Raw genomic sequence first — 8,598 nt, forward strand, 5'->3', positions numbered from 1 at the left:
AGCAGTACAAGCCTCTTAAGCTGGTGCAGGGGCGGGACTGACTCAGAGGGGACTTCTAACATCTAAGGGTAACAGATGCTGAGCCACGGAGCATGGATGTAACGACAACAATCTTCTTCAATAAAACCTTTTGTATATAACTTGGACTGGATTTTGGTCTCTTGTGAGCTGGGACCTCGGGTGGCTCTGACAGTAAGTCCCCTCCCAAAGAACGCAAAATTTTTTTTTGCAAAGCTCACAAACGGTGACAGCCATGAGTGCGGAGGATCAGCTGACAGCACTGCGAACTACAGTTTCCGAACTCACCGCTGCAGTCCTTGCGTCTCAGAAGAAGCATGACGAAATGGAGAAGCGCTGCCAGGACCTGCAAACAAGGTGGGAGCGTGCAAACAGGGAAGGGTTCCCAGGGTCCAGATCAGGGGGCATTGGACTTGGAAGGCGGGGGGGCAGCCTAGTCACCCACTTCGATGGGAACCTGAAGCACTACCCCAGTTTCAGAGCAGACGTTTTGTATGCATTACACTTGCTTTGTCATGACTTTAAAGATGAGGAGGAGAAAGTGGGGTTTATTGTTTCTCACTTGCATGGGCCGGCCAGAGACTGGTTGCGCAATTTGTGGCGTGCAGATGGCCCTGCCCGCCGCGATTCTGATGAATTCATTAAAGCGATGGATGCCTGCTTCCAGTCAACCGTAGATTTGGATCTTGCACGCAGGGAGATATTTGGACTGCGGCAAGGCAAAGCCACTGTGCGTCAGTACCATTCCAGATTTTTTGCTTTACTGACTGCGTTACGCTGGGAGAAAGACTGCACACCTGTGAGGGATTTGTTCTGGGAGGGTCTCAGCGGTCCCATAAAGGACGAACTTGCCAGGGGAGACAGACCTCAGACCCTGGAGGAGGTGGTGCAGAGGGCTCTGGTGATTGGGATACGTCACGAGGGACGTCCTTGGCACAATGAGGAAGAACGTCAGGTGCGTCCACCAGCGAGGACGTCTTCTTTCATCCCCAGGGAGTTCAGTCAGTCACATCCCTCGCTGCTTGGGAGGCAGGGGGAGGAGCCGATGGAACTTGGTGGTGCTAAGGCTCAAGCAACAGCCAGAGCCCCAGTTTCCGGTGCAGTAAAGGCGAAGCCTCCTAGAGGGACCAGGAAGTGTTACATCTGCGACAGTGCACTGCACATGGCGAAAGAGTGCCCCCAGAGGCTCCAGAAACACACTGCAGCTTTAGCGACGGTAGCTGCAGAAGTGATCCAGGAAGAGGAACCTCAGGGAAACGACAATGCCTGGCTGCAAGCAGAATTGCTGGGGCTCAGCCAGGCGAATCTGTAGAACAGTCCCCAGCGTCTTTGCAACCCACAGACCCTTTACCACCCAAGCCAGCGGTGCAGCTCACTGCAACACTTCAGTTGCCAAATGGGACCACCCTAGAAGTGCCCCTCACGATCGATTCGGGGAGCAACGCCGATTTCGTGGGGATGCAATTCGTCAAGCAGCATCGCATAGCGCTTCTGCCCGCCACAACGCCTCTGAACGTAGTCACGGTGGATGGCAGGAAATTGCTAGGAGGGCAAGTTGTGCAACAGACACCTCCCATGGTGATGCGGATAGGAGATCACCGAGAAGTCATTAGCTTCAATGTCACCCAACTGTCTGACACGCCTATAGTATTAGGCATGAGTTGGCTGGAGAGACACAGTCCTGCTGTAGCGTGGTACCAACGCCAGATCACCTTTTGCTCATCGTACTGTGCTCAAAATTGCATCCAGTCCTGCCAGGAGGAGGGGGCTGAGCACCAGCTGCGACTTGGCATGGTGCAGGCAGTACCTAGCAAGTACAAAGGGTTCCTGGAGGTTTTCTGCGAGAAGGAAGCTGACCAGTTGCCGCCCCACAGACCTTATGATTGTGCCATCGACCTGGTGCCGGGGGCGCAGTTGCCGACTGCAAAACTGTATTCCATGTCTGAGGACGAGATGCAAGAGCTCAGGGAGTTCATAGAGCACAATTTGAAGCGTGGATTCATCCGGGAATCGAAAGCAGTGGGGGGCAGTCCTGTGTTCTTTGTAAAGAAGAAGGACACGCCCCCAAAAAGACTCATTGTGGATTATAGGTTCATAAACAGTATGACCAAGCCCAAGGCCTTCCCCATGCCCAAGATAGATGATCTCCTAGCAACCGTGAGGAAGGGGAAGATCTTCACCAAATTGGATCTGCGTGGAGCGTATAACCTCATACGCATCCGGGAGGGCGATGAGTGGAAAACGGCCATGTTCACGCCTCTGGGCACGTATGAATACAGAGTTATGCCGTTTGGTCTCCAAAATGGATCTCACGTATTCCAAGCCTTTATGCATCACGTGCTAGCGGGACTCCTCTACAAGAAATGTGTGTGTTTCCTCGACGACATCCTGATCTTTTCGGAGACGGAAGAGGCCCACGAGAGGGACGTAAAGGAAGTCCTGCAAAGACTACGGGAGAACAGGCTCTACGCCAAGTTAGAGAAGTGCCAGTTTGATGTGACGGAGGTGGATTTCCTGGGCTACAAGCTGTCCGACAAGGGGCTGGCCATGGACAGCGTCAAGGTCCGCGCGGTGTTGGACTGGAAGAGCCCACGCAATCGGAAGGAAGTCCAGAGATTCGTCGGCTTCGCCAACTTCTACCGCAAATTCATCAGAGGTTTTGCAAAGGAGACAGCAGCGATCACGGACACTCTGAGTTCCAAGAAGAAGAGGTTCGTGTGGACGGAACAGGCGGAGCGCTCTTTTCGGAAGCTTAAAAGCCTTTTCGCCTCCGAGGAGCAGCTGCTGCACGTGGATCCAGGCAGGCCCATGCGAGTAGAGACCGACGCGTCAGACAGGGCGGTTGGAGCCGTGCTCCTGCAAGAAGATCCACATGGGAACTGGAGACCCGGTGCCTTTTACTCCCGAAAGCTCAGCAAGGCGGAGCAAAACTACACCATATGGGACAGAGAGCTGTTGGCCATTCACGCAGCGTTCAAAGCGTGGCGACACTTCCTCATAGGAGCCAAGCACACAGTACAGGTCCGCACGGATCACAAGAACCTAGAGTATTGGCGCACGGCGAAGCTCCAAAGCCAGAGACACATGCGCTGGGCGGAATTCTTCGCGGATTTCGACTTTCGGATAGAGTACATCCCCGGAGATTCCAACGTTATAGCCGATGCGCTATCCAGGAAACCGCAATATCTCGATGAAGCGACACCAGTAGCAGCCAGGCACATTTTCGCACCGCAGGCGTGGTCGTGCGCTGCCATCACAGTAGATCTGGACGCGGTGCGACGCGCGTTGCAAGTGGATCAGTTCGCACAGTCCAAAATGGAGGAGTTGCGCAGAGGTGTGCAGAGTGGCGAAGATTTCCAACTACGCGACGGGCTGCTAACTCGCAAAGGTGCCCTCTACGTGCCAAGCGACGAGCTTCGCGCAAAGGTTCTGCAGCAGTTGCACGACGCCCCCAGTGCGGGTCACTTCGGCAAGGAGAAGACAATAGAACTGGTGGCAAGGGACTTTTGGTGGCCTCGGATGCGTGGAGAGGTAGCGGATTACGTCGCCAGGTGTGACACTTGTCAAAGGTCCAAGCCAGTACACCAGAAGCCAGCGGGGCTGTTGGAACCGCTGGAAACGCCACAGCAACCGTGGGAGAGGGTAGCCCTGGACTTCGTTACTGACCTGCCCAGCTCCAGAGGGGAGACGGCGGTACTGGTGGTTGTGGACCTGTTCACCAAGATGGCGCACTTCATTCCGTGCGCAAAGGTGGCGACGGCGGAACAGACTGCCAAACTCTTCATTGATCACGTGTTCAAGGTGCATGGGCTGCCGCAGTCCATCCTGTCCGACAGGGGGCGCCAGTTTGTTTCCAATTTTTGGCAGAAGCTTTTAGGTATCCTGAACGTCAAGATCAACCTTACGTCGGCGAGACACCCACAGACCAACGGCCAAGCTGAGAGGGTCAACGCGATCATGCAGCAGTACCTGAGATGTTACGCCAATCAGCGACCCGCAGCTTGGGTGGACTACCTGCCGATGGCAGAGTTTGCCTATAACAACACGAAGCACGAGTCCACGGGGGTGACGCCGTTCTTCGCGAACAACGGTCGGCATCCCAGAACCTTCCCGGGGTTCGGGGCACCGAGAGAGGGGGTGCCGCAAGAAGCCGACCAGTTTGCAGCGGAGCTGCAGGAGGTGCACGAAGAGTTGCGGAGACATTTGGAGCTGGCCAAGCAAGCATATAAGGTGCAGGCAGACAAAAACAGGAGAGCGGGGGAGGAGATCCAGGTGGGGGACTGGGTGTGGTTAGCGGCCCAAGCGATGCCAGCCAAGTCGTTGGCCAAGAAGAAGCTAGGGCACAGGCAGTTAGGGCCGTACCAGGTGGAGGCTAAGATCAACCCTGTAGCCTTTCGACTAGCCCTCCCCGAAGGTTCCAGAGTGCATCCGGTATTTCACAGGTCGGTGCTCACCCCCTACAAGGCACCGCACAGGTTTCAGGAGTCTGAAACAGTCCCGCAACTACACACTAAGTCACAGGAGAGGGAGAGGGCGCCTAGGGCCGAACCACTCAACGAGGTCACAGAAATCCTGGACTCGAGATGGGGGAAAGAGGGGGTAGAATACTTTCTAGCCACAGAGGGCACTCCAGCCAGTGCCAACGGTTGGGTGCCGGGCTACGCTTTAGACGAACCTCTTCTAAAAGACGAGTTCCATGCCCTTTTCCCGCATAGACCCATGCCAGCCGAGTACTTTGATGACTGGCTCTTTACGCCCACACTCTCAGACAGTACTTTCCGGGGTTTTTCTTCAGCCAAGGAGAGAACGCCAGAATCTAGCCCGCCCAGGGGATCGTGCTCAGGGGTGGACACAGAACCCTCTTATTGGTGGGACGAGCAACCAGAGGAGGACTGGCGCAGGAAATGGCTGACGGGACCTTGGCCGGCAGCACCAGACGAGGTACCAATGGAAGAGGGAGAAGAGAACACTTTGGGTCAAGAACCCGAATTCGAACACTCATACACCGAACTGCAAGCAGAGGAAATGGAGGTACACAACCTGTATCCTGCATCCACCTCCGAAGAGCTGCAGCTCCTACAACCTGCACCCGATGGGCGGGAGGGGGGAAGGGGGGGCTTCGAGGGGGGGATGGATGTCAGGGTTTCAGGGACAGAGAGCGAGGGGGAGGGGTCCCAGGGCGACGAGGAAGAGGACGACGATGACCCGAGGTTGTCAGTGAGTCCGTCAAGTGAATCCGAGGATTCCCAAAAGGGAGCCCCCCTGGTCAGGCCAAGGGGCAGTAGAGAGGGAAGCAGTCAGAAGCAGGGGAACGAAGAGGGAATCCCCAGTGGGGGTTGGAGATCGGGACCGGCCTCTCCGTCAGAACGGAGTGAAGGGGGTGGAGTTACCAGTGTGTCAGAAGGAGCAGAACAGGGAGCAGAGAGGGGAAGGAGTTCGGAGCAGAACGTCCTGCCGGAAGGGGAGGAGTGTAGTACCGAGAGTAGCGTAACGGTCGAAAGGAAGGTCAGAGGCAACGTACGCGCGCCAAGTTCAAATGTGGAGGCGCGCGGAAATGAGGAGAGCCCTGAGGAGGAGCCTGGTCCCAAAGCACGAAGGAGGGGGGAGCAGGCGTCAGAAGACTCAGCCTCGGGGGAGTCCCGAAGGGAGGGAGCACAGGGGGGCAGGAAGACCCTGCGGAAAAGGAAGGAGAGGAAAAGGTGGAGCAGTACAAGCCTCTTAAGCTGGTGCAGGGGCGGGACTGACTCAGAGGGGACTTCTAACATCTAAGGGTAACAGATGCTGAGCCACGGAGCATGGATGTAACGACAACAATCTTCTTCAATAAAACCTTTTGTATATAACTTGGACTGGATTTTGGTCTCTTGTGAGCTGGGACCTCGGGTGGCTCTGACAGGCAGTATAACGCAAAAATCTTAAGGGCCCTCCTCAAACCGATTCGAGAATAAGAGAGGATCACCGCATCGTCAGCGTACAATAATAAGGGGCAGCGATAGTCTGCAAGCCTGGGTGCATGAATGGAGGTTTGGGTCTCAGCTAGGGGCCACCTTTCCAGAGGCTGTGTATTCCTTCATGATTCTACATTCTTTGGGTTCAAGTTGGGAAGCGATTGCCAGCCAGCTTGCTGTTTTGCCTACTGATCAGCTGACGGTAGCGCATGTTACCGCTGTGATATTGAATGAAGTGGATTGGCGTAGTGCTAGCTGCATCACTAAGGGGGAGTCCTCACAGATGTCATCCCAGAATGGAGTGCAACCACTAGATGGTGCCAAAGCTTTGAAGGCAGTGAAATGCTACTTGTGTGGACGTCTAGGCCACATGAAAAGGGATTGTAAACATCTCAAGGCAACAGAGCAGTGCAGCGAAAGCTCAACCAGGGGCGCCGACTTATAAAAAATATTGGGGGGGCGGGGGCCCATACCGACTTATAAAAAATATTGGGGGGGCCCAAGACCTCCAAACCGCTGCTGCTGGGGGAACGAAAGGGGCGAGCCCCGGGCTGCCCCGACCTTAAGTGAACCTGTGAGGGCCCGCCCTTTGCGGCAGCCGATTGGCTGCCGCCGTGGGCGGTGAATATTAATGAGCTAGGGGGAATCCCCGCTTCTCGCGGGGCTGACGCCAGCCCCGCGAGATTGTTGATGGGTCGAGAGCCCGCAACCCCACCCCCTCTCTAGATCGGGAGTGGCTTTGTTTTAACTCATTACTGAATGTATTTTAAAAGGTACCGTATTTTTCGCTCTATAACACGCACCTGACCATAACACGCACATTGTTTTTAGAGGAGGAAAACAAGGGAAAAAACATTCTGAATGAAACAGTGGATGTATCATTTTTGGGCTTCATGCTGTGGCCACAGACATGTGATCTGATAGTGAATTTGGGATGACCCAATGCAAAGATCCTGAGAATCCCTGTGGATCCATGCTCTGTAACCACGTTTTTGCACCATTGCAGCCCCAGGCAACAGTGGGTGCATGATTTTTTTGGTGCAGGCTGTAGCCATGGACATGCTATGTGATCTGATGTTGAATTTGGGGTGACCCAATGCAAAGATCCTGAGAATCCCTGTGGATCTATGCTTTTTAACCACGTTTTTGCACCATTGCAGCCCCATGCAACAGTGGGTGCGTGATTTTGGGGGGGCAGGCTGTAGCCATGGACATGCTATGTGATCTGATGGTGAATTTGGGGTGACCCAATGCAAGGATCCTGAGAATCCCTGTGGATCCATGCTTTTTAACCACGTTTTTGCACCATTGCAGCCCCAGGCAACAGTGGGTGCGTGATTTTTTTGGTGCAGGCTGTAGCCATGGACATGCTATGTGATCTGATGGTGAATTTGGGGTGACCCAATGCAAAGATCCTGAGGATCCATGTGGATCCATGCTTTTTAACCACATTTTTGCACCATTGCAGCCCCAGGCAACAGTGGGTGCGTGATTTTGGGGGGGCAGGCTGTAGCCATGGACATGCTATGTGATCTGATGGTGAATTTGGGGTGACCCAATGCAAAGATCCTGAGGATCTATGCTTTGTAACCACATTTTAAGTGGGGAGGGAAGGAAAAACACAGAAGGGACAAGGAGCAGGAGAGGGGTGTGCAGAGAAGCAGCTGGCTAAGAATGCAGGAGAGGGGTAGGGAGGAAAGGAAGGCAAAAGTTTTCCCCCACCCAAGCCAGCCAGCCATCTCTCTCTCTCTCTCTCTCTCTCTCTCTCTCTCTCTCTCTCTCCCTCCCTCGCTCCCTCCCCCCCTCTCTCTCTCTCCCTTCCCCCCTCTCTCTCCCTCTCCCCCAGCAGCACCGGAGCTTGCCTGGAGGGGAGGGGCTTTCCCTGCTCTTTGTTCCGTTTCAGCAAACACAGCAAGGAAACAGAGAAGGGTGGGCAGTAAGACCCTGAGGCAGAATGCAGGAAAGCAGCCGCTTTCTCTTTTCAAGTTTCGCTTCTCTGTGCAGCGTGCAGCCCCGCGATTTGATTTTTGCTTGATTTTTCGGCTCCAGGGACCACACATTCGCTCTATAACACGCACAGACATTTCCCCTTCCTTTTTAGGAGAAAAAATCTGCGTGTTATAGAGCGAAATTTACGGTAACTATCGTCAAACAAGGAAAATAAAAAATACCAACATAATTTTGTGATTTTACAAAGCATAATATAACTAATAATTTTCTTAAATTATTGGGGGGGCAGAGGCCCCCCAAACGAATTTTTGAGGGGGCTCGGGCCCCCTCAGGCCCCATGGAGTCGGCGCCTATGAGCTCAACACATGGAAAAGGCAAAGGTCAGAAATCCAGGACAACGCAACACAAAGCTATGGTCTCACGCTACACTCCAAAGGTCCAGAAGACGTCTAGATCTTTCTTCATCGTCGACTTGGGAGCCACTTGGCACGTCTGCAAAGACAAACACCTGTTCGTGTCCTTTACTCCGCAGGAAGGTGCGATTCACCAAGCGGATGACCACACGAACTCCAGTCAAGGCTATGGAACGGTTGTGCTTCACAGCTTCGATGCATCGATACGTAATATTCTTTTTGATCCAGATGCTGCACACAATCTACTGAACGTCTCGCAGCTGACTGAA

General features: G+C 54.1%; 1 long non-coding RNA gene across 1 annotated transcript; it reads left to right on the top strand.

Annotated features, from left to right (window-relative positions):
• Positions 1-7,239: 7,239 nt before the first annotated feature.
• LOC310835921 lies at positions 7,240-7,586 on the top strand. Its single transcript, XR_014559797.1, has 2 exons — positions 7,240-7,450; positions 7,541-7,586. It is a non-coding gene; the product is annotated as an uncharacterized lncRNA (long non-coding RNA).
• The last annotated feature ends 1,012 nt before the right edge of the window (positions 7,587-8,598 follow it).

The sequence above is a fragment of the Podarcis gaigeae genome (genome assembly GCF_964106915.1).
Source record: "Podarcis gaigeae genome assembly, chromosome: W".
Taxonomy (NCBI): domain Eukaryota; kingdom Metazoa; phylum Chordata; class Lepidosauria; order Squamata; family Lacertidae; genus Podarcis; species Podarcis gaigeae.